This window comes from Phodopus roborovskii, unplaced genomic scaffold (genome assembly GCF_943737965.1).
Source record: "Phodopus roborovskii unplaced genomic scaffold, PHOROB, whole genome shotgun sequence".
Classification (NCBI taxonomy): domain Eukaryota; kingdom Metazoa; phylum Chordata; class Mammalia; order Rodentia; family Cricetidae; genus Phodopus; species Phodopus roborovskii.
Genome location: NW_026126407.1, coordinates 36,769,860 through 36,796,083, shown reverse-complemented (window position 1 = coordinate 36,796,083; position 26,224 = coordinate 36,769,860).

The following is a 26,224-nucleotide window of genomic DNA, read 5'->3' as shown; positions in this document are numbered from 1 at the left end:
CCAATATTGGTTTGAAGATAAAGTTGAACACAAAGAAAGGTCAAGGAACTACAAGACTGCTCCCAACTAACAATCTCAGCTTCCGTGGAAAGGCTATCATAAATGCCCTTCCCGGAGAGTGAGATCAACAACTAACTTCTCCGTGGAGTCCTCAACTAATGCCTGTTGAAAACAGGAGCAAACACCCATACATAAACACTGAGTCAAACTAGAACCCAGAAGCAGATGGAGAGGACAAGACCATGCGGTAGAAGTACATAGAGACAGCTTACCTGAACAAGGAGGAGCTAAGGGCCACTAGACTGATAGCTGGGAAGCCAACAGGGGTCTGACTCGGACTTCCCTGAATATGGGTCTCAGCCAGAAGGTCTGAGCAGTCTAAGAGACCTCAGACAGTGGAGCCAGGATGTATCCCTGGTGCACAAAAGGACTTTGCAAACATATCCCCCATGGAGGGATAACTGCCTTATTCTAGAGATAGGAGAGAAGCCCTAGTCCCTACTTCACAGGACCTGTCAGATCTACATGACCCCAACTGGATGGCATTCCCCTACATATTGTATTGTGGTGGGGGGTTGGGAGGGGAGGGTGTTTAGAGTGCATGGGAGAGGGTAGAGAGGGTAAAAGGAAGGGAAGGAGGGAGGGAGGGCTTGGGGGGAGGGAGGGAGGGAGGGAGAGGGAACTGGGATCGACATGTAAAATAATAATAAAAAAAAAAAAAAAAAAAAAAAAAAAAAAACGCTTTGACTCCAAAATTTAAGTTGAAGAACAAGTTACTGGGGAAAAGTATTTCTATTTTTGTTTCCACAGAAAATGAAAAGATGTGGATTCCTTCCAGACTAATGTGGTTTGATCACACCAGACCGCCTGAAACAGAGTACAAGCTGATCCTACATTCCAAACAGCTGGACAAAACAGCCCTACAGACTACAGCTAGGATATCTGAATCTTCTTCGAATCCCCCAAGACAGCGCCCCTTACCAGCAGGAAGTAGTTTGGAAAGAACGACGCCCAAATTCCCAAATATTGTGTATAAATGTTTGTTTTCATTTAATTGGACTTTGTTATATAAAATTAAATAAAAAATACTCTATAAAAAAAAAAAAATAAAAAAAAAAAAAAAAAAAAAAAAAAAATTCCTAAGCAGGGTAGTAACAATGTCATTTTAGTTGTGTAGTATTTGCTATGAACCAGTGACTCGCTACTTGAATAAATACTCAGAGCTTCTGGGAGAATTGTGGCTTTTTTCTATATAATTGCCATTATGCTTTAACATAGAATATACTTTTACACACACACACAAATATATAACTAGGAAATTTAGAGTCTTGCATCTTATTTTTTTCATTGTTCACAATGAGAGCAGGAAGGAGAGGATGTGAGAGACAAAGAGAAGCAGGAGGGGGTGAAGTTTTGCTGGAAGACTGATTTGTGATGTGCACTCAGACTTGCAGAGTTCATTGTGATGCAACACTACACCAACTCTGCACATACAGTCCTCTTCTCTGACACAAGGGTCAGCTTCAGTTCAGAAAACAGATCATTTTATTCTCTTTCCTGAGGAGGTCAGCTTGTTAGTGTGGAATTGTGCTGTGGCTCTGTTTATACTAAAATGAGTTTGAGCTTCGAACAAGGACATAGATGATAATTCACTGCATGATTACATTTAATTCTTATTTCAATTGTTATTCCCTTGAGCCCTGGATCTGCCTTCTCATTTTTCTTTCTTTGTGACAGTGGTATGATAACTTCGGATTTTTATCAGTTACTCCCAAATCTCTAGTCAAGTTTAAAACTACAAAATCCTTCTTCCTAGCAATGTTTTTGATGATATAATTTTTTCCTTTGGAAATTTCAGATTTTCTTCCTCACTTTAAACATCTTACTTCTTCTAGAAATATAAAAGTACATGGTTTCTAGGCTAGATTATTCCAGTTTAGCAAATGTTGGCTTAATTCACCTAGAACAAATTAGATCCTACTTACCAATCTCTACTTGATTAGACAAAGATCATATAGTCTTAGAAGATAATTTTTTAAGACGAATTATGCAAAAAGCCCCACCCATAATGAAGGAGCTATAAGCAATTGATAGCTGCTAGATAATGGAAAATCATTTTCTTCAAAGGAATGATATTGTGTGTATCAGTCACACTCCAAGACAAGCTCCATGCTCAAAAGTAGGTGGCCCAAACCAAAATGACTTCATGGTTTTTGTTTTGTGATTTTTTTTTATGTCTTTTTTTCTAGGTCTTTTATTATTTTTTTATTAAATTTATTTTTCAAAATTTATTTTCCAACCAAAGTTCTCCTTCCCACCCATCCTCCTGTTCCATACCTCCCCCCCACCCAGTTTCCCCTCATGGAACCAAACTATGTCCTCTGTAAGGAGTAAGGTTTTTCCTTGCTGGCCAGGTCTCACTGTGGCGCCAGCCCCAAATAACACATAGAGACTCTGTATTAGATATAATGCTGTTGGCCAGTTACTTGTTTCTTATCGGCTAGCTCTGCCTTAAGTATTAACCCATTTCTATTAATCTAAGTACTTCCACGTGGTCTTATCCTACCAGAGAGTGGCCCAGACCTCTATTCTCCAATCTCCCCATGCTGACTCCTCCCTACTACCTTCTCTTTCCTCCTTGTCCCACTTCTGACACCAGATATTGTGGTTTAATAAGGATCAGGATAAACAAATAGGCCTAATAGATGTTTATTCAGGGAGAAATAACTTACAACCTAGACAAATGAACACCAGCAAGTTCCACCGGTTTCTCTCCTCTCCACGTACCACCAGCAAGAGAGCGTTCCCAGGCTCCTCCACAGACCTCCTTCCACAGGTCACTTCTGCCCCTGGATCCACCCCCTAATGGGCATGGTCGGTGCCACAGAAGGAGACAAAGTGAATATCCCACTACAGTCCTCCATATGTGGGAGACAGTTGGGAAGCTTTGGCTATCTGTGGGGCACCTGGCAGTAGGACCAGAATCTATCCCTGGGTCATAAGCTAGCATAATTCTTTTCTTTTTAAGAGAGGAAAAATAAAACATAAGGTAAGGTATAAGGTGAATGATGATCTGGGGAGACATTGAAAAGTAAAATTGATATAATCAAAATATATTCTATAAAAAATTAAAAATATAAAAATAATTTATTTCCTCCAAATTTTCCTGTGTTCCATCTCATAGAAAGGGCCTTATAATCAAATATGTGATAGTCACTCCCACAAGCTTTGTGCCATTACTGTGCATCTTGCAGACAGGTCACCATTACAAACAATGTTTTTAGCTGGGTAGCATTTACTTTTCTCCTTTGGTAAGGTTCAGAGGACCTTCCACTACAATGAATTACTAGTAGGTATGAAAGCTCTAGTTAGGTATAAAGTCAACTTCTACATGTTCAGTGAGTTGAGTAATTATTATCTTCAAGAGGGTATTACTATTGGAGAGCAGCAAATAGCCTTTGTCAATAGCCTATGTTTTTGAGGGGCTTCCATGGGATCCCTTTGGCCAACAACACGATTAGATATATCACATTCCCAGATTTGTAAGTTTCATTTGTTGAGGAGTGATGTCCTGTTGGGTACTCATCTCATCAATTATTTGGTGATTCTATTTTGATCACGTTCATGTATGTATAAGTTTTAGAATATTTCTACTCTACTAAAATAATTTCCATATGACTTCAATTGTTCCTTAGTTTTACCTATCCCTTCCCACATTTCCTCCCTTAGTATCTTCTTCTCCCCTCCATTTGATCCTCCTATTTCAATCTGCTCCCCACATCTGGCTATTATAAATAAAGAAGCAATGAATATAGTTGAAAAATAGTCTCCATAAAAAGATGTAAAGTCTTCTGGATGTATGCGCAAGAGTGGTATAACTGGATGCTGTGGTAGAAAGATGCCCAACTCCTTGAAGAACTAATATGCTAATTGTTATAGTGGCTGGACTAATTTGATGTGCAAGAGTGGTATAACTGGATGCTGTGGTAGAAAGATGCCCAACTCCTTGAAGAACTGATATGCTAATTGTTATAGTGGCTGGACTAATTTGCACACCCACCAACAATGGAGGAGTGTTCCCCTTTTTTCCATATCCTTGCCAGCATGAGATGGTAATTGTTTCATTGATCATTCTGATTGGTGTAAGAGTAATTTTGATTTGCACTGCATTTCTATAAGTGTTTCTTAATCACTTGTGTTTCCTCTTGAGAATACTCTATTTAGATCTGTACCCCAATTTTAAATTCAGTTTTTTCTTTTGATATTCAGTCATTTTAGTTATTTTTATATTTCAGATAGCAACCCTCTATTGGACGTGTAGTTGGTAAAATTATTTGCCATTCTGTAGTCAGCCAATTTGTCTGACTGATGGTATCCTTTGCCACACAGTAGCTCTTCATTGAACAAATCTCTACTCACATGCACTTTTATTTTAAGATATTTCTCCAATTTCACAGTATTGTGTTAAGACTGGTAAGTGCATTATCTCTTCAGAAGTGGTTGAGTGCATGACCCAAACTGGAGAATCAAAATCTTCTAAGAGTTCAGTCCAAAATAAAACACCATGAAGGAAGAAAAAAGTAGAATTGAGTCAGTCCAATGATTGTGGCCCATTGAGGATGGCATATGCGTAGACTGTTGACCCCTGATATTCTCTTTGCATATGTGTTTCTTGAAAATTGCCTGTACCACTTCTCTCCTAGCTATGAAAATTAGGTGGTACAAGCAGATTTAATTTCCAAAAATACAATGGTAGTTGATCTCTTCCCAATCTCTAACCTTCTACCTGAGACTTATTGAAAACATTGTATTTTGTTCATCACCAGTTGTCATTTTGCCTAAAATTATTACTGTACATATCTTCCTCATGTGGAAACCCCAGTACTCTGTTCTTTATTTCTATAATTTCTACATGGCCTTGGCAAGTAAACTTGATTTTCCCAACAAGAATTTCCTTATGTTATATGTCCTTCTACTATGAACTCCTATGGTCCATATAGATCATGCTTTCACTAATTGATTATTTCCTGTGAATAGGGGTTTACAAGTATTTAAAGTGTTCATAATTTGCTTTAGTATTTACACTGATGTAAAGATCTTTGAACTCTACAAAATATTATAATTTTGTGTTACAAAGTGACTATGATCAATGTCCAAGAAGTCAGAAAAAATATGAAAAACAGAAAATGATTAGTACTGAGTTGGGTACTTCAGACCACTAGAAAATTAATAGGCAACTATATGATTAATAGAGAAGCAATATTTAATGAGTTACAAACAAACAAAAAACTCAGGAGGACATTTGGCTCTGGCATTGTAAACTTTGCAATTCAAATTGATGATTGTGTATTTGGGCTTTCCCCCGAGGTAGCATTTCAGCACTATGTAGATAAGCTGACAAGCTTTATCCCATTTATCATTTCTGAGTTCAAGTGGGATAATGAGGCCTCATCTAGCTTTGGCATGAATGAGTGTGGTGATTGATTGGCAATGCCTGCTTGAGAAGAGAAATTACCTATCAGAAAAGTCATAGGTATTTTCCATTTCTATGCTCATGTGTTTATGTAATAAATTACTTGCTAGTTGCTTTTTTATTCAATTTTTCCAGAAAATTCTGTTGGAGATATAGAAAATAGCAGTGTGACTAAGAAACCTATAGAAAACTTTAGAAATTAAAAATTTTAAAATGCTTGACGCATAGTTGTTTATCCTACAGATAGAAGAGTCAGAATCTTCAGAGTACAAAGGCTTGCCCAGATATGCTTACCAGTGGATCAACACTAAAATTTATATGATCTATTTCCTGGTCTAGCATTTTCAAAATGCAGAATCCAATTTAATTTTATACCAAGGACTGAGTAGAAAACAAATTAATACTGGGACGACGTCTCCCATTTTAAAATTTATATAACATACTGAATGATTGGTTCATATAAAAATGGGCATCTATGAAAAAATTACTATCCCCATATATTTATAAACAATTTTATTTTTGTTTTCTATTGAAAATAGGTTCTTCTCACATACAATACACCCCCAAACACAGTTTCCTCTCCCTCCACTTCTTCAGCATTACCCCCTCCACCTCCCTCTTCTGCTCATCCATTCTCACTTAATTTCCTTCCTGAAAGAGCCCTTTAGATACAATATTCAAACATGACAAAACATGATACAGTAAGACAAGGCAAAAGACTTGATATCAAGGCTGGACAAGGCCATCCAATGGTATAAAAATGGTCCCAACAGCAAGCAAAATAGTCAGAGAAACAGCTGCTTCCACTGTGTGCCATAAAAACACCAAGCTAACAGCCATAACATATACAGAGAACCATGCAGACCCTATGATTGCCACATCAATCCCTGCTTAGTTGCTTCAATGGGCCATGTTCTCTTGGTGTCCTCCATTCTCTCTGATTCCTCCACCTCTTCTGATGGGTTACCCCTCTCAGAGTGGAGGGAGTGACCCTTGAAGTCCTGCAACTTAAACTCTTTTGATGCATAATGTCTGGCTGTGGGTCCCTGAACAAAGTACAAATCTATGAGTATGGCAGGATATCATTATAAATAATTTCATTGTTTATTTGTCCTGTTGTGTTTGGTTCTACCCTATGTCTCTGGGCTGTCCAGTCTCCTGTTCCTGAACACCCAGGCAGTGTAGGGTGTGGGATACATGGTATGGGCCTTAAGTTAAATCTGACATTGGTTGGCCACTCACACAAGTTCTGTACCACCATTGCCCCAGCACATCTTGCAGGCAGGATAGAGTATAGCTCAAGGATTTTATGACTGGGTTGGTGGCCAGCTATCTCTTTCCATAACCCTCAAAGTACCTGTCCATGTTAAAGAGACTGGAACATAGGGGTGAAGACTCTGTCCTCAGCTGTGGAGCACCCCATTGTCATTTTTCGGAGAGTGACCCTCTGTCCTAGTACCAGCACAGCCTGTGTATGGATTTCTATTGGAATCCTGAGCCCAAAAACAAACTGAATGCAACCTAGTCTTATCACTGAAAGACTTGCCTAGATAGAAACCATGTTCAGTTCAGGATCTATATTTTCTACTAATAGGAGCTATCACTAGAGTCACTCGAATTGAATTCAAGAAGTTTCCACTTTGCTAGGTTTCCACACCACTCCAAAAATTCCAACTGTCTCTTCTCACACATTCTTCCATCTCCCCCTGACCACCTGATATTTCCTCACCCTGGTTCCACCTTCCCCCACCCCCAGTCCACCTACAAAATCTATTCTATTTTTCCTCTCCAGGGAGATTTAAGTGTCCCCCTTGGAGCCCTCCTCTTTACCCAACCTCTGTGAATTATAGTTTGATTACCATTTATTTAATTACTTAATAGCTAGTATCCACTTATCAGTGAGAACATACCATGTTGTCTTTCTGGGTTTGGGTTACCTCACTTGAGAGTTTTGTTTTTGTTTGTTGTTTGTTTTTTCTAGTTCAATCCATTTGCCTGAAAATTTCATGATGTCATTGTTTCTTAACAGCAAGTTACATTCCATTGTGTAAATGTACCACTTTGCCATTGTCTATTTTTCAGTTGAGGAACATTTTGGTTGCTTCCCATTTCTCGTTATTATGAATAAAGCCACAGTGAACATAGGTGACCCAGTGTGCTTGTGGTAGGATGGAGCATCCTTTGGGTATATTCCCAAAAGTGATATAGCTGGATGTTGAGGTAGATTGATTTCCATATTGATTTCAAAGGTGGCTGTACAAGGTTGTACTCCCACCAGCAATGGAGGAGTGTTGCCCTTGCTACACACCCTCCAACTTATGGAACATATGAGCTGTCACTTGTGTTGTTGATCTTAGCCATTCTGACAGGTATAAGATGGAATCCCAAAGGAGTTTTGATTTGCATTTGCATTTGATTTTGATTTGCATTCCCTGATGGCTAAGGATGCCAAATATTTCTTTAAGTAGTTCTCCTTCATTTATGATTCCTCTATAATTGAAAAAATTATTATTTAGATCTGTTTAGAATCTTAGAATTGTCTAGAATTGTTCACCCATTTTTAAATGGAATACTTGGTTTTATGATATCTAGTTCTTGAATTCTTTATACAGTTTGGATATTAGGCCTTTTATTGGATCATGGGGTTGATAAAAAACACTTTTTTTTTCAAATCTGTAGGTTACTACTTAATCTAATTTATGGTGCCCTTTGACTTACAGAAGTCACTGTTAATCTTAGTTCCTGTTCCATCAGTGTTGTGTTCAGAAAGTTGTCTCTTGTGTCGATGAGTTCAAGGCTATTTTTCACTTTCTCTTTCATCAGATTCATTTTGTCTGATTTTATTTTGAGGTCTTTGATTTACTGGACTTGTTTTTTTTTTCAGAATGATAAATGTGGATCTATTTGCATTTTTACATGCATCTATTTAGTTTGACCAGCACCATTTGATGAATATTAGTTTATCCATTTTATATTTCAGGCTTCTTTATCAAAAATCAGATATCCTTTGGTGTGTGATTTTATATTTGGGTCTTAGTTCGATTTCATTTATTTACATGTTTGTTTTAAATGTCAGTACCATGAGGTTTTTATTATTATAGCTCTGTAGTAAAGCTTGAAACTAGGCATTGTGATACCTCCAGAAGTTCTTTGATTGTAGAGGATTGATTAAGCTTTCTGGGTGTTTTTGTTTTTCCATATGAAGTTGAGAAACCTTTAAAGATGTGTAAAGAATTATGTTGGAATTTTGATGGTGATTACATTGCATCTGTAAATTGCTTTTGGCATGGTGGCCATTTTTACAATGTTAATCCTACTGATCCCTTAGTATGGGAGAAATTTTCATCTTCAGATATCTTCTCCACTTTCTTTTTTCAAAACTTGAAGTTTTTATCATACAAGTCTTCCACTTGGTTACAGTTACCTCCAAGATATTTTATATTATCTGAGGCTATTGTGAAGGGTGCTGTTAATGTGATTTCTTTCTCAATCCATTTGTCATGTATATAGGAGGTCTACTACTTTTTGTTCTTTGATTCAATCTTGTAACTAGCATTTTGATTTAAGTGTTTACCACCTAGGAATTCCCTGGTAGAAATTTAAAATCACTTATAAATACTTTATTATCATTTGCAGATAGCAATGCTTGACTTATTCCTTTCCAAATTATATCCCTCTGATCCCTTTCAGATGTCGTATTGCTAGAACTAAAACTTAAAATATTATATTGAACAAATATAGTGACAGTGGACAGAATTATCTTGTTCAGGATTTAATTATTTCTCCATTTAATTTGATGCTAACTACAGATTTGCTGTATATTGACTTTATTAAGTTTTGGTATATCCCTTGTAGTCCTAATCTCTCCAGAACGTTTCATGAAGGGGTATTAGATTTTTTAAAAGACTCCTTCAACATATTGTGAGATTATTATGTTTTTTTCTTTCAGTTCATTTATATAGGATTACACTTCCTGATTTTGGTATGTTGAACCATTAGCCTAAGCATTTAGGTTAAGTAATTCAACATGTATGTTCTTTGAAAAACTATTAGTTTTCAAGAGATGTTAATGTATAGGTTTAATATTTAATATTGTTCTTCACAATAGTTTTCTGTTTCTTGTGATAAATTCACTATGCTGTTATATTTTATTTACACAAATTAAACTTATGACAGACAGGAAGAGGAATGGTTTAGAACCCAATAAAACTCATACCCAAAAATATTAAGCAAGTATGCTCACTTCTTTTTTATCAAGCATTGAAGTTATTGCTGCATTCACGTCTCATGTCACCTTATTTAAGAACCACCATGAGTCTGTGTTTGGTTTTTAGTGATCTTGACTTACAGCTAAGAGAGAGAGAGAGAGAGAGAGAGAGAGAGAGAGAGAGAGAGAGAGAGAGGAAACAGGAATAAAAGAAAGAAAAAAATTTGAAACAGTCAACCGATTCAAACAATGAAGACAAGAAAGCACACAAAACCATCTGTCCCATAGTTCTCTGCAATTCACAAACCCATAAAGCTATTTTCCTTCCTTATTATTTTTCCTCATGGTTTTCCCACATAAAACTTATCTTCCTCTATCTCCAGTTCCAAGAGACATGGACAAACTTGGAAAACTCTATCCCCATCCATTCACTGAATAGATGTGCTCCTGAGAAGAATAGTTGGCAGGACCATTTTAAACCATTGGTCATAACTTGCATGAATTCTTCTGGCTGCATGAAAGTGCATTTGTGGCTTATCATCTATTGCACAGATACATTTCCCGATCTCTCAGGCACAAAAATGTACTTTGTTCTCAGATCCTCAAATTCTCAGCAGTAGGAGTAACTCACCTACCTGTAGCAGTGCAAAGGCCCTTGCATCTTTGCATGCACCTTTATCTTATTATATATGATATAGTATTAAAACAGTTTATTAACATATATACAACCAACTCAGAAGGTTACATATAAATGTTACATTTTGTGTTATATATATTTATAAATATGTATATCTATGTAACAATAATTATTGTAGAGATTAAAAAGTGAGAGGAAGGCACAGAAGTAGTTGGATGGCAGAGGAAGGAGTGTAAGTGATATAGATGTAGTGCTCTTGTATAAAATTCACAAAAATATTGTCAAAAAAGATGATTGTCTCTTTGTTATTAGATAAGCAATTGGTATGCTTTCCTGGGGAAAACTATTTCTGCTATTCTCAGCATTCCTTTGTTACATATATACATCCATGCATGCATAATGCATATATACATACATGTGTGTATGTATATATGCATATACAAACAACAATTAATGAAAACTGAGGCCAGAAATTACAAAGAAAGCAGAAGGGATATATGGGAGATTTGGAGGTAGGAAAAGATGAGGTGCAATGATGTAATTATAATCAAACATTAAAATGAAACAAAAAAAAAAGATGAGTGTAAAAACAAACTTTTATTCAAGTTTTGTATCCTAGTACCCAATACATCAAATGGAATCTATAAAATATTCTAATAAATATAGAATGTATTCAACAATTAACAATAATATATTCATATATAATTTTATGGCATAGTACATTTTGGGTTTTTTCATACTTTAATTTTTCAGCCTTTGTCCAATATATGTGTAGTATATGTATATTTATATATTTTTATATGTTTGCATTATGGATATATGCTAAATACTATTTCTACTCTTAAAGACTAGAAAATCTAGTTTTGTTTGAGAATCTTTGTTTGGAACTCCTACCTAGATATATATTGCCTGTCCATTAGCCAAAACAGCTTTATCCATCAATCAGTAAAAACAATGCATATTTGTAGTATACAGAAGGACATCCCACACCACTTATGGAACACAATGAAAGTGGTGCTAAGAGGAAGGTTCAGAGTGCTATCTGCCAATTCGTAAAGAATTTGGAGCAATGTCACACTAGCAACATTTTTATATAAATTTTTATTTTCATTAGAAATAATTATTGTTTTACATATCAGTCCTAGTTCCCTCTCCCTCCCATGTCCCCCACTGACTCCCCATCTCACCCCCTGTCCACTCTCCATGGAGAGTGAGACCTTCCATGAGGGATCATCAAAGTCTGTCCCCTCATTTGGGACGAGGCCTAGGCTCTACCCCCTGCATCTAGGCTGAGAGATTGTCTTCCCATGGGAATGGGCACCCAAAGTCCATTTGTGCACCAACAACTTATCAGCATACCTTAAAGCTCTAGCTAAAAAAAAAAAAAAAAAAAAAAAAAAAAAAAAAAAAAAAGCAAACATACCCAAGTGGAATAGATGACAGGACATAGTCAAACTCAGAGCTAAACACAATAAAATAGAAACAAAGAGACCAATACAAAGAATCAATGAAACAAAGAATGGGTTCTTTGAGAAAATCAACAAGATAGACAAACTCTTATCCAAATTAAAAGGCAGACAGAAGTATCCAAATTAACAAAGTCAGAAGAGAAATGGGGGCCATAAGAATATATACTGAAGAAGTCTGAGAGTCATTAGGTCATAGTTCAAAATTCTGTATTCCACAGAACTGGAAATTCTAAAAGAAATTGAAACTGTTTTGGAGAGATAACACTTACCAAAGTTAAATCAAGATCAGATAAATTATTTAAATATACCAATAACTCCTAAAGATGTAAAAGCAAGTATTAAAACTCTCCCAACAACAAAAAATCTTAGATCCACATGGTTTTAGTGCAGAATGTCACCAGACTTTCAAAGAATACCTAATGCTAATACTCCTTAAATTTTTCCACAATATAGAAACAGAAAGAATATTGCCAAATTCATTATTCAAGGCCACAGTTACCCTGATATCCATACCATACAAAGATTCAGCAAAGAAAGAGAATTAGTATAGACTAATTACTCCCATCAACATTAATGTAAAAATACTCAGTAAAACACTGCAAAACCCGTCCAAAAAAAAAAACCATTAAAAAAATTATACATGATAAAGTAGGCTTCATTATAAAGATGCAGGTATAATTCAACATACAAAAATCTGACATTGCAATCTACTATATAAATAAATTCAAAGGGAAAAAGATCACATTAGATGTAGAAAATGACTTTGATAAAATCCAATGCTCCTTTAAGTCTTGGAGTGATCAGACATAATGGATATACCTAAACATAATAAAGGCAATTTACAGAAAGTCTGTAACCAATATCAAATGAATGATATGGAGAGAAAAATCACAGCAAATTCTACTCAAATCAAAAAAGACAAGTATTGCTGTTAAATAAGGATCAGGATAAACAAATAGGCCAAATAGATGTTTATTCAGGGAGAAATAACTTACAACCTAGACAGATGAACACCAGCAAGTTCCAGAGGATGCTCTCCTGTCTGAGTCCAGCCAGCAGGAGAGCTTTTCCCTGCTCTTCCTCTGACCTCCCTCCACAGGTCACTTCTCCCCATGGCTCCACCACCAATGGGCGTGGTCAGTGCCACAGTAGGACTATCTCACTACAGACAAGTCTGCCCACTCTCAAATTATTGCTATTTGCTGATTATATGATAGTATACATAAGTGACCCCAAAATTTCTACCAGGGAACTCCTTCAGCTGATAAACACCTTCAGCAAAGTGGCTGGATACAAGATTAACTATAAAAAAAAACAATATGCTTCCTATATACAAATGACAAATAGCTGAGAAAGAAATCAAGGAAACTATACTCTTCAAATAGCTACAAATAATTTAAAATATCTTGATGTAACTCTAACCAAGCAAGTAAAAGACATATGTGACAAAAATGTCAAGTATTTGAAGAATAAAACTGAAGAAGATACCAGAATATAGAAAGATTTACCATGCTCATAGATCATCAGTAGGATTAACATAGTAAAAGTGACCATCCTATCTAAAGCAATCTACATATTCAAAGCAATCCCCATCAAAATTTCAATACATTTCTTTAAAGAACTTGAAGGAACAATACTCAACTTCATATGGAAGAACAAAACACCCAGGAGACCTAAAACAATCCTGAACAAGAAAAGAACCCTGGAGGTATCACCCTCCCTGGTTTCAAGATGTACTACAGAGATGCGGTTTTGGCTTAATAGACACAGTGATCAATGGAATTGAATCAAAGCACAGATATAAATCCACACATCTATGGGCATTTGGTTTTTCATTAAGAAGCCAGTAATATAGAATGAAAAAAGACATCATCTTCAACAAATAGTGCTGATCTGACTGGATGTCAGAATGCAGAAGAATGTAAATAGATCCACATCTATTACCCTGAATAAAATTCAAGTCTAAACAGATCAAATAACTCAACATAAAACCAGATACACTGAACCTGAAAGAAAAAGAATGAGGCTTCCCCTCCCTCCCCCGTGGTTCTGATTGCAGAAAAGGGGTATACCCCATGACACAGTCCAGCTCCTGATGCCACAAGGAAGAATAAAGAGTGTTAGAAAGATGGAAGATTAAGGTGGGTTTGTTGGTTGTTTGGTTGGTGTTTAATAAATTTGGGGGTAGAGCATACTGTAGGAACAGATATGGAAGGACTGGGAGGTGACTGAGAATGGGGTGTATGTTGTGAAATTTCTAAAGAATCAATAAATAATTATGATTCTATTTCTTTAAAATATGAAAACGTGAGGAATAGCCTCAAATACACTGGCACAGGAGATAACTTCCTGAACAGAACACCAACCATTGGGTTAGGTACTGAGATAAACAATTAATAAATGGAAACCTATGAAGCTGATATTTTCCTCTTAAGGCAAAGGACACTAAGGACAAAGCAGGAGTCCACAGAATAGGAAAGTATTTTCACCAATTCCACATCTGACAGAAGACTAGTATCCAAAATATATAAAGAAATAAAGAAACCAGGCAGCAAAAAACTAAATAAACCAATTTTTAAAATGTTAGGCTCAAAACAGAATTCTCAACAGAAGAATCTCAAATGGCATAGAAACATTTTCAGAAATATTCAACATCCTTAGCAATCAAGGAAATGAAAATCAAAATGACTTCTATATACAGCTGTCAGAATGGCTAAGATCATAAACACAAGTGACAGCTTAATACTGGCAAGTATTTGGAGCACAGTGAGCACTCCTCCACCGCTTGTGGAAATGCAAACTTTTACAGTCACATTGGAAATCAATATGGTGGTTTCTCAGAAAATTGAGAATCAGTCTACCTCAAGATCCAGTCAAACAACTCCTGGCCATATACTCTAGGGAAGCTCCATCCTACCACAGGACACATGCTCAACTATGTTCATAGCAGCTTTCTTCATAGTAGCTAGAAACTGAAAATAACCTTCAGTTTTCTCCACTGAAGAATGGATAAAGGAAATGTAGTATATTTATACAATGGAGAAGTTTTCAGCTGTTAAAAACTTCCCTGACATTAGGAAACTTGCAGGCAAAGAGATGGAGCTACAGAAAATCATCCTGAGTGAGGAAAAACAGACCCAGAAAGACAAACAGGGTGTGCAGTCACTTGTAAGTAAATATTAGATGTAAAGTAAAAGATAATCATACTAGATTTCACAGACCCAGGGAGCCTAATTAACCAGGAGGATTTAATGAGGGATGCCAGTGTCTCCCTGGGAAGGAGAAATAGAATAAATTTTATAGGGGGGTTGGGCAGGTGGAGTGGGGGGGATGAGAAAAGCAGGAATCAGGTGGGGGAAGGAGGGATAAAATACTGTGAGAAACAGCTAGACTCAGTAGGGCATTTCAGGTATGAGGTCAGGATTTAGTGCAGTGGAACCTCAATGGAATCGATGATCATAATACTAGCAATGATTTCTAGTAACGGGGGACACAAGGAGCCTGAACTGGCCGTCTTTTGTTACCAAGCAAGGCCTAAAGTGAAGGGATTAGGACACCAACCCAGCCACAAAACATTCTACCTAGATTTTGCCCTGCATCCAGAATGTTCACTAGCTGGACCCTAGCAGAATCGTCATCAAAGAGATCAGACAGACTCCATCAGGAAACTAATGGGAATAAATCCAGTGACTCATAGCAAAATATTAGACAGAAGATGGGGAGTTCTATAGAGGAGAAGCAGGAAGGACTGAAGGAGCTAGAGGTGTCAGGGACACCATTAGGACAGGGTCTACAGAGCCAACTGACATGGATTCCTGAGGGCTTGCTGAGATCTGGGAGAATGTAGGAGTCTGACATAGGTCCTCTGATTATAGGTTATGGCTGAGTAGATTAATGTGCTTGTGGTACTCCTAACAGAGGGCATGGGAGCTGTCTCTGACTCTGCCTATTTGTGGGACCCTTTTTCTCCTGCTATGTTGCTTTGTCCTTCCATGATGAGGTAGTATATGCCTGGTCTTATTGTGGCTTGTTATGGTGATTTTGGTCCATATATCTGGGAAGCCTGCTCTTTCCTAAGAGGAACTATAAGGAGGTGGAGTTGGGAGAGAGAAGAGGTAGGACAGGGGAGAGAAAAGCAGAATAGAACTGGGGAGGGAGAAACTGAGGTCAAGATGTAATATATGAGAGAACAAAAAAAGATAGCAAGAAAAGACACACTTGCAATTAAATGGATGAAGAACTACAAATTAATGTAAAACTATAGGTTTCTGTAGGGACTACAGAAGACCTCAGGATGATTTATATATGGCCCAGGAGACAAATATTCAGGGCAAGTTCAGTTTTAGTGCTAAACTTGACCAGCACCTTGGATATGACAATTTCTCAGGAAAATCAGAAGTTAAAAGTGAACACTTTGTAAAATTTTTGAACATTTTTTCTTTGTGGCTGTATCTGCCCTTCTCTAATTCTGGTGAATGTGTGTGTATGTGCCTATGTGTTTAGGGATTTGTCTTTTATTTTTAATTGTCATCAATCAAATAAAAATGATGTGTGGACTCTCCCTAAAAGCAGTCTCACTTTGCTCTGGAGGACATCTCTATTCAAGGAGGCCAGGCCAATGGAACAGTTGGGAAAGGGATGCTCACTTATTTTCTGTGTGTTGTGTCAAGGTGCCCAAGCTCCCTGCCACCTGGCTCATTTAGCAGTCCTGATTAAAGAGCACAAGGCCTGGCAGTCTGTGAAAGGCTATTCCCTGGTGCCACCTGGAACGCCCTAGGCTGTAAGAAGTCTTGCTGTCTCCAGACAATCTGTCGTTCTGCTGTGTCCCAATAACCTTTTGCAATAGCAAAAGCAAACAGGTGCTTAAAGGCTGAGGTGTTACAACAGAGATTTTACCTTTATTTATTTTTAATGAGTATCTCTGTCACTGCAAGAAGTAATTTGGAGGCTTCTCTAAGATTCAAGAGCACCTCTGGGTTCACTACAATTCTAGATCAAATAACATGAACATTTAGAGTGGTCATCTCTTTTTATGCTGCTTAGTCTGCTTTCACAGAGTACTGAGAGTTGGGCCACTATTTTAAAACCAAGGCCATTAATAGGAACATATGTAACCCTACCACCCAAGGGTGTGATCAAGACAGAGAGAAAGAAAGAAAAGGAGAGGGGTGTAAAGACATAATCACAGAGAGACAGAAGAGACAAATGTACACCTATATTCTTAAGTATCTTTTAATATGAACTTAAATATCGAGCTGTATGACAAACAAGTCTAGATGTTCAGGTTCCATTGACACCACACAATGTAGGTATCTCCTGTTTCTACAAGGTTGACAAGATGACTACCAAGTCAGGAGATGGGTATTAAGGCACATCAGAGGATGGATGGGTCTGTGAAGAACTAAGTGCTTCATGCCCAATTGGGAAGGGGCAGCAACTATTGGTCTCCAGTTCACTACTGTCAGACAGATGCAGGTTCAGTGTTGGTAGCTGCTCTTTCTTTTCAAATGATGCTGATCTACAAAACTGCATGCTAGTTCTACTGACTTGGAAATGGTAACTCCATAGGCTGAGTCTTGCTTTTGAAACACACTCTACTGCATATTACTTTACCATCAAATGGCCTAATTTGGGTCCAGCTACAACATATCATTTCTACCCTTCCTATTTCCCTTCTCCATAAGCAGCCTTAAACTTAAAGATGATGATTTTTCTTTTTAGAAAATATTCAAGATTGGAAAGTAGGTCAGTAGTAAATCACCCACCTCACTTAAGAAAAATTGCAGTGTAGTCCCTCAAATAACAAAACATAACAAAAATAATTTTAATCATTTCTCTAGAGTATATGAATAGTTAAAAGCAAGCACAGTGGTAAAAATGTTTATAATTAGCATCCTTTATTTTGGAAGAAAATTTAGTTGATATCATAATATCACAAACTGGGACATATTTGAGTTTATTGTTTGTTTCCATATTACAAAAGCAACATTTTCTATTAAATAATGTCTACAATTTTAAACCTACAAAGTTATTTTCTTTACTAATGATTAATAATGTTACACAAGTACACAGCCAAAGAGAATAGCTAATGTCATTTTAACAATTCAACCAGAAATATTATAGAAATTTCTGGCAAATACCATATGAGGCTCCATAGGACCATAGGAACATGGAGTAAAGTCCTACAAAATGAGACAGAGGATTTCACATTTGAGGTTTTTATCTATGCTGCATGGCTCTTTCTAATGCAATACAGATATCTCTATTATCTATCATTACTTCTCCCATCTTTGCTCTCTTGAATTATAATAGCTGCCTTCTATTATCTGGCATGATTTCTTGCAACTTTGCTTTCAATGTCCCTTTGCTTCAAATAAAGTACAAAGTAGCCAAGGATTGTCCTGTATGTTTTATAACCTTGGTATGTGCTACAGAAAAGGCTGCATGAGAAAATATTTAAATGTTTATCTGTTTTTTTTTTTTTTACTTGTGGATCCCAGTTCCCTCTTCCTCCCTCCCTTTTACCCTCTCTCCCCCTTCACATGCACCCTGACCACCCTCACCTCCCATCCCCCCACCCCAATTCCACATGTAGGGCAATGCCACCCAGGTGGGGTAATGTAAATCTGTCAAGTCATTTGAAGTAGGGACTAGGACTTCTCTCCTGTCTCTACATTAAGGCAGCATCCCTCCATGGAGGATTTGATCTCAAGGTCCTTTTGTGAACCAAGAATGCATCCTGGTTCCACTGTCTGAGGTCCCTTAGACTGCTCACTCCTTATAGCAGAGACCCATATTCAGGGGGTCTGAGTCAGTCCCATGCTGGATTCCCAGCTATCAGTCTGGTGGCCGGTTAGCTCCTCCTTGCTCAGGTCAGCTGTCTCCTTGTGTTTTAGCAACCTGGTCTTATCCTCTCTCTCTGCATCTGGATTCTAGTTCTACTCAGTGTTTAGGTATGGTTGTTTGCTTCTGTTTCCAACAGGTACTAGATGAGAGCTCCATGATGTTGGATAAGTTAGTTGTTGATCTCACTATCCTATCCGGCATTTATGGAAGCCTTTCCACAGTTGCTCAGATTGTTAGTTGGCGCAGACTTGTAGGTCTCTAGACCTTTCTTTAGGTTCAGTTTTCTCTTCAAAGCAATAATGGCTTCCTCTTTTATGTTTGCTCTCCCTCTCTCTCTCTCTCTCTCTCTCTCTCTCTCTCTCTCTCTGTCTCTCTTTCTCTCTCAACATTAAAGTAAATTCATTAGGTATGAAAAATATTTTAGTAGAAATTAGCAATGAAAACAAAGTTTTACTGAGGGTGTGGCTCAATGATAGAATGCTTGTCTGGCATTAGTAAGTTCTTGAGTTATAACCTACAGTACCACAAAGCCCAGTTTGCCTGAAGAGATAGCTCAATGGTTAATAACACTTACTGTTTTTGCAAAGAAGCTCAGTTCAGTTCCCAGCACCTACATATGGCTTTTGTAACTGCCTGTAACTCCAGTTCCAGGAGATCTTACATCCCTTTCTGGACTACACAATAATCTACATATGCCTGGCAAATATGCACAGAAATACTTACACATACACTTGTTTAAAAAGTTAAAATATAATGAAACAGTATGTTACTGTTTCATATTGCTTTGTAACGTCTATGTGATCCGGATTAATAGAAGAAAGCTAAACTTATGTAGCTGTTTATTTTTCCATTCTAATGTTTTATTGTTGTGATTGAGGTATATGAAAAATTCTGGCCACATATATACCTTAAAAGATATAGCTACTCCTTCTTTTTCAAGAAGAAGAATACACACACACACACACACACACACACACACACACACACACACACACATATATATATATATATATATATGAAGAGTCTGATATTGTACAAAATTTGATTGATAATATTTTATTAAAGTTTAGGATAATATAGAAACTAAATATATTTTTATTCTTCTCTCATATACTACATACTGACCATAATTTTCTGTCCCTCCTCTCCCCCCCCAGACTATACTCTGCTTCTCCCCTATTCCCAAAATCCACCCCCACCCTCACATCTGGCTACACTCAGAAAAGAGCAGGCATCCCAGAGACATCAACCAAACATAGCATAACAAGTTAGAACAATACCAGACACATACCATCTCATCATGGCTGGAGGAGGCAACTCAGGAGGAGGGAAAGGGTCCTAAAAGCAGGCAAAAGAGTCAGAGACAGCCCCTGCTCTCACTGTTGGAAATCTTACAAGAACACCAAGAGACCCTGCTATAATATATGTGCAGAGGGCCTAGGTTAGATCCCTGAAAGGTCCCTGATCTCTGCAAACCCCCATGAGTTCAGGTCAGTTGATTCTGTGTGCCATGTGTTCTTGGTGTCCCTGACCCATTTGGTCCCTCGGATCCTTCTTCCCTCTCCTCCACAGGACACTGTGAGCTCTGCCTGATAATTGGTTGTGGGACTCTGCATCTGTTCCCATCAGTTGCTTTGGTCCCTTTGATGAGGATTCTGCTAGGTTCTTGTCCTAGAACACTCTCTGGGAAGGACAAAAGTCTATAGTTTTGTGGTTGGATTGATGTCCCAATCCATCCACTTGAGGCCTTTGATGGTCTCAGAAGATGGTCAATTCAGACTTTGTGTGGCTCATTACTAGTAGCCTTTGCTAGGGTTACTTTCATAACTTCCATGGAGTTTCCATTGTACTAGGTTTCTAGATCATCAAGAAAATGACCTCCAATTCCATTCAAAACTCCTCATATTTTTTCTCTCCAACCAACCTGATCCCTCCTGTTCCTAACCCCAAACACCCCCAGTCTCCACAAGAAATCTATTCTATTTCCCCTTCCTAAGGAGATCCCTTTCCCCCCTTAAATCTCCCTTTTTTTTTCTTAGCCTTTCTGTGTCTGTAGTGCCTAGCATGACTATCTTTTATTTTATAATATGCACTTTTAAGTGAGTACATACGATGCTTGTCATTCTGGGTCTTGATTTCCTCACTCAGAATGATTTTTGTTTTTATTAGCTCCATCCATTTGCCTGATATTTTCCTGTTGTCATTGTTTTTAACAGCTGAGTACTTCTCCACTGTATAAATGTATAACATTTTCTTAATCCAATCTTTGCTGAACAAAACAACATAGGATTCTGGCTCCTATGAATGAAGTTGCAATGAACATAGTGAACAAGCATCTTTGTGGAAGGATGGAACTTCTCTAGAGTATATGGCCAGGAGTGGTTTGAGTAGGTCTTGAGGTGGATTGCTGGCCAATTTTCTGAGAAACCACCATATTGATTTCCAATATGATTATACAAGTTCACACTCCCACTAGCAATGAAGGAGTGCTCCAAGTACTTGCCAATATAAGCTGTCATGTTTTTGCACTTAGCCATTATGACAGCTGTAGATAGAATTCATTTTGATTTTCATTTCTCTGATGGCTAAGGATGTTGAACATTTCTTTTAGTGTTTCTCAGCCATTTTGGTTTCCTCTATTGTGAATTCTCTATTTAGATCTCTACCCCGTTTTTAATTGGATTATTTAGTTTGTTGACATCTACTTTCTTGAGCTTTTTATATATTTTATATATTAGCCCTCCCAGATGTAGAGTTGGTATAAATCTTTTCCCAGTCTTTGGCTGCCATTTTGTCTTATCAGCGGTGTCCTTTGCCTTACAGGAACTTTTCAGGGGCTGAATCACAGCCCACAGAATGTACAAAGGACATTCTAGAAACTAAAATCTTATGCATTATTTTTTTTTTCACTCTGTTACATTAAAGTTCAGTATTCTTTGTGTGGCAGTTAGTAGATAATTTTCCATATTTGGTTTTTAACATTACACATCAGTTATTTGGATAACCTGGTCTTTCAAAGAGTTGTGAAAATATTAAATGCTGAAATCTTTTCATGAGTGAAAACATTATTAGTTGCTTTTTTTCCAAAGAGATTGTATGAATTCATTCGTTTTGAGGAAATGTTTGTTTTCCAACCACACATTGTTTTTAAGTGAAAATATTTTATAACACATGATTTTTGTTGGAAATTAAAAAAAAAAATGTGTTTTTTGTTGAGGCATTATAGTAACTTATCAAGCAACAAAGGCATCTTTCCCATGAATTCCCTTTCAGCAACAGAATACTAAGAAGGCATGAACTCAGCAGTTGATATTTAATAAATCAATAGTCTTTCCTGTTATATCAAGGACACTGTTCCGTACAACTGTCTGTATTTTCCCTGTGCTGTAGAGTGATAAACAACACAAGGTCCCAGTAACCCAGGGTTTATGTTGATTCACTCTGAAATGCAAACAGTTTGAATCACAGATGCAATTACATCCTCAGCATAAATGTCATTTCTTTGAAACATGGACAACAATCCTTTGATACTAACCCTCTAAATATTTTAAAGAAGTCTTTGAATTCCACATAGCATAGCATGTGATCTTATTGCATTTAAAGACTCACATCTTCCTCCTTATATCATTTGCATCCATTTAAATAAAGCTTGGTTAAAACTGACAAAAGCTCAACAAAACTTAGTCTGTCTCAGCTGGATACACAAAATTATATTACTAAAGAAACTAGAATGAAGAATTTAGCTTGTTATTCAAAGAAAAGTCACTTCAAATATTAGTCTGTGATTTTTGGATAAAAGCTAACAAGTAGATTTTTATTGGCTGTGTAATCAGAAAATAATTTAAAGTATCTTGTTTATAGAATAATAAATGCAAAGATGAATATTTAATAGTCTGTGGATAGACTGATGTTCATGCCCATGGTGAAAAACAGAGCCATCTGGGTAGAGCTATTGATTACTTGCTTTACTTAGAAACTGGCAAAAACAACTTCTGATACTATGAGAACTAGTACTCAGAGAAGAGACTTCTAGTTCCTTACCAGCTTGACTTCTCCTGCATTTTACATGCAGCATCTTCAGCAGTACAGTCTTATCTTCAAGTTCCAAGAGTCAAATAAGTGCAATGATATTATTGTTTGGATTGTTTCTTGGATCCACCCTAACCAACAACTTGAATGCATTATTTGTATTGTTTTACATAGGGTTTTTGCTAGATAGCATGTAGCTCTTAGGAAGAGAAACATCACTTCACAGAGAGTAGTTCCACATAAACTATATGTATATATAATATTTGTATGCATAGATTTAGAGTAAGCATATAAAAATGTTACCTTGTGGCATTTTCAAATATCCTTAGCATTGTACACCACTCTTTCCTACATTTCCCTATGTATTATCCCCCCTCTGTAAATTAGTAAGTCCAGCCCAGCAACATATCCCCCATTGAACAAAAGTGGTATAACAAACAGCTTTCAAACTGGATTCATGGTCTACTGTTCTTTCTCCAAAATATCAAGAATTTTCTTCCACAGCCTACCAGAAGCTTCACAAAGTTATCTCATCTCTAATGACTCATTGCCAAATGCAATGAGAGCATCATGATGCAATGTGTTTTATGGAGAATGGGGCTAATTATAGCAAGATTTTTTTAGGAGTTAAAAAATAAGGTGGGTGTTAATTGTGTGATGATTAAACATCTATAAGCATTGTTTCAAATGCCCACCAAAGTAATATTTCTCATCCTCATAATGCTGCCAAAAAATACTTTGTAGTGAATTTCTGAAAAGGAATTTAATTTACTCTGTCCATTCTAATATCTTCTCTGATGAAGTGATATTTGTGAGGAAAACAACTGAACAGTTTCCTGTCACTTGTGTAGTATTGGTATTTGAAAAGGGTGGTTTAAATACTTTTGTGTTAAATATATTACAAGAAATTGACTTTTACTTTGATAGAATTTGTAAAAGATCTGTAAAACTATAGGTTACTTGAAAATGATTGCTACTCAGATATATGCTCATATAATAATCACATAGACATTAGGAGGCCAAGGATTTTAAATGGATATCATTCTGTTGATTTTAATGTATATCCTAAGTTAGTAACAACCAGATTCAGTAGCATCTTAATGGTAGCCATTACAAAATAACATGTCTCGAGGCATAATATTATTTTTAAGCCAAGAATACACAACTGTTGTGCATCCATGACCATTAAATATAATTTGGGTCACTACTTGCTTGTGTATGTGACATTTGTGGGCATTCACAAAAATAGAATAATCACTAACTTCCCCTGTCAAATCCAATGTCTATAATTAACTTTCAGCTTTCTTAGTAACTTTGACATTTTTATTCTGTTTACATTGAGATGTGAGTTAAGCAGCTTGAGGTAATAGTGCCTAGGGAGGAGTGATCACATTCGGATAACACCCATACCATAAACTGCGCAAACTAGTTAACTCACTGCTTTGCTGCTCTCACCTCTCTATGAAATAAGAATGTTGCCCTGGATGTAACCTAAATTTCATTCCTAAAAATAAGTAGCTCTGGTCCCTTGTATATGAATGTTTAAATACATTCCATTAGATAATATTTATCCTTCTCTGTCTTACAAATAAATAGCACTTCTCAATGTCGTTTTGTTTATCTAAGCACATACATGACTCAGGATTTTGCTAGATGATGATCACTATGATGAAGATGAAGTATGAGAAGACTAATTTAGACCAAAGATGTCACCTCATCTCCAGAAAGATCCATGTTTACATACAACCATACATATGTGAATACATACACATACACACAATATGAGTATTTGTAATAAAACAAAACACAACAGTGCTTTCCATCTTTATTAGAAATTTAAACATATAAATAATATTTGCCTCTGTTTTTTTCCATTCATGATAATTATCTGGTTCTAAATAATGACATACTGAAAATATACTGAACACTATCAGTATTCTACTATACCATTATGGATTTCTGTGATGAGATCTTGAATATACATGTGCTTCATGGAGAAATGATAAGACAGGAACTTCTTTTAGTGAACAAGTTGAATAACAAATTTATCTTTTTAAGGAATTTTAATTATACTTTGTGAGTGTATGTGTATGGGAGTGTTTTGGGGGGAGCAGTTTATGTGCATGTTATGGCAGCAGTGTGCATTTTAGAGACCAACGTATAGAATAGATTCTCTCCTTGCACCGTGTCAGTTCAGGAGTTGGACTCAGGACATCAGATTTGGTGAAAATTGCCTTTATTTGCTAAACCACCTCAGCAGCATAGTACTAAATTGCTAAAAGTAAAGTTTTAGCTAGTAGATGTCTGATATAGGGAAGGGCTATGCACATTGGTATTCAGACATCAAATATGGGATTTAGGGTATGAAAAAGAAAACACCCTCTTATCTGGAACTTGATATTTCTGGATTAATTCCTTAGTTCAAAATTGTTACTATTGGGAACAGTAGACAGATCTACAAAATACAGGAGCTAATTACATTTACTGGTTGACCTACAAGCAGTTGGGCTGTAATGTAGGAAAGACAAAATCTTTCACTTATGGTGTCTGAAATTGAGCAAAACAACATTGCTTTCAAGAATAATTGAGTTATCTTATGTAAGAAAAACAATTCCTCTGGTTTAGCAGGTTAATTGAATTTATTCCTTCATTTTTGCTTCTATCTTTCCATTTGTGATGAAATTTGACAGTAAGCAGTTTTATGCTCAATGGATAGAATCACTAGGATGTATTTCAACAAACATTTGAATGCTCTGTCATTAATAGTGAAAATGTATATCCTTTCCCCAATTCTTCCCCCCCTTACCCCACTCACGTGGATTGTTGACTCCATAGTATCTGTGGGTTTTGTTGATTCCACCTGTTAGTAGCTCAGTATTCTATTAGCCAGCAGTGTCTGGGCACTTTATTTTTAATTTTTTTTGCTCTTATTCCAGTTCCCTGTCCCTCCTTCCTCCCTCCCTCCCTCCCTCCCTCCCTCCTATGCCCCCTGACCACCCTCCCATCTCATACTCCCCCCCCACTCCACAGAGAGGGTGATGCCTTCCAGGAGGGGTCAACAATATCTTTCAAGTCATTTGGAGTAGGGACTAGACCCTCCCTCCTGCCTGTAGGTTAAGGAGTAACCCTCCATGGGGAATATGCTCCCAAATTCTTCTGGGCACTTTTTTAGAAATACAAATTTTCTTTTGCTCCATCCATACTTATTGAACTAGAAACTATAAGTTATATCAGGCCATCAGTTGTACAAAGTCCTTCTGGGCACTGACTGTAATGTAGCCTTGAATGTGAAGGCCACTGGGAGATTGCGTTCCAGAATCCTCAGTTTGAATGGTCTTTTCTCTCACAGAATTCCTTAAGTGTAGAATTATGAGTGCTGCACATGAAGATACAAGATAAATTTCTCCACCAATGTTTTGGCCAGGTCAATGACTTCTGTATAAGGGTCATAACATTTGCATATATTGGTTCACAGTATCCCTAACCATTTGCAGGTTTAATTTTTCCCGACTTTCTTTTGGTTTTTATTGTATGGATTGTCCACTGATACTTTTTCTCTCTTC